This window comes from Sinocyclocheilus grahami, unplaced genomic scaffold, assembly GCF_001515645.1.
Source record: "Sinocyclocheilus grahami isolate Dianchi unplaced genomic scaffold, SAMN03320097.WGS_v1.1 scaffold496.1, whole genome shotgun sequence".
Lineage (NCBI taxonomy): Eukaryota > Metazoa > Chordata > Actinopteri > Cypriniformes > Cyprinidae > Sinocyclocheilus > Sinocyclocheilus grahami.
In genome coordinates, this window is record NW_015505675.1 from 258,347 (window position 1) to 259,811 (window position 1,465).

The following is a 1,465-nucleotide window of genomic DNA, read 5'->3' on the forward strand; positions in this document are numbered from 1 at the left end:
AGTGAAATTTGAGATTTACTGATCTAAGTTATTGAAATGAAACATCGTGTATCTCCGAGGTTCAAGATAAAATCCTCTTGAATGCCCACAATCAGATCACAGTGCATTAGGATAACTGCAATTTGCCACTTGCTCATCTCACTCTTTGAATCTCTTGTGCTTTCTCTGTTCACTGTGTCAATGCACCAGTCTGTGTGAGTCTCTGCTGCAGAGTTTTGACTCACTGAACAGCTCTGCTATTTTTAGCCTCTGCAGCTCGCACTCCATCAGGTTACAGCGAGCCTTGCCTTCACCACAAGGGCTGAACACCAAACCGAGAAGAAAGGATGGCTTACGAAAAGATGCTTGTGAATGTTGTCTCTGTTAAATAGGAAGGGTGGGGATGGGTGGTCACTCAAAACGGTCAACCTACCGTAAAAATATCAGACTATGCCAAGCGCTGGCATTTTAAATGGATAGTTCACCCAAAAAGCATATTTTGTAATTATTTATGCACCATCATACTGATCAACACAAAACAGACAAAAAGAGAAGTTTTGAAGAATCTTCATGCTGCTCAGTTCCATATAATAAAAGGGGTTGGGAACTGGGGCTGGCGAACTCTAAAAGGTATAAAAGTACACCATAAGGCATAATAATGACCCATATGCTATTGAAATTTAAGTTGTAATTCACTGAAATTCTTGTTTGATAGCCACTGGTCACCATTCACTTTCATTGTCTGAAAAAGCTTGGAACTTCTCCTTTTGTGCTCCACAGAAAAAAGGTACTCATATTTTTGGGTGAACTATCCCTTTAAGGGTTTGCTTTTGTCCACAGTCTTATGTTCAGAGTAAACGTTACATAAAAGCGCTGCTTCTGGACAAGGAGGCAGATGCAGATGTGAGGTCATTGGCCAAAAAAAGACGGTTCTCCCCGAGGACTGCACTTTCATCAGCCAATAAACAGAACCCGATCCGCTCGGAGCGCCATCATTCCTTGCTGCAGTCTGATGTTTCAGGAACATGAGCACTTGATGTTCTTTGTTTGATTTTCTGCTGAGTCACTACATCCCAAGACACTTCATCCTAGGGCTGGATACAGCACCTCTGCTTCTGTGTGCTGCTCATATTCCTGCATTTATTCACTTAAAAATGCATCATCATTTACTCATCTCACGTTCTCTCTGACTTTCTCTCTTCTGTGGAATACAAAAGGAGATATTTAGCAGAATGTCTGAGTTGCTCTTTTCCATACAATGAACGTGAGTAAAAACAAACAAAACGTTCACCATTAGAATTACATGAATAATTCAATTGTGCATATTTCAGGCAGGCCCTTCAGGTCTTCTGTTATAAAGTAGCTTGGTGTTTGAAATTTAAACTGACATTTGGGGGTTTTTTTCACTCCGACATTATAGAGTTGCATCGCATCGCGCCGTGTAACATTAAACCATGTCTGCATTTGTGATCAGAGAAATGACAAA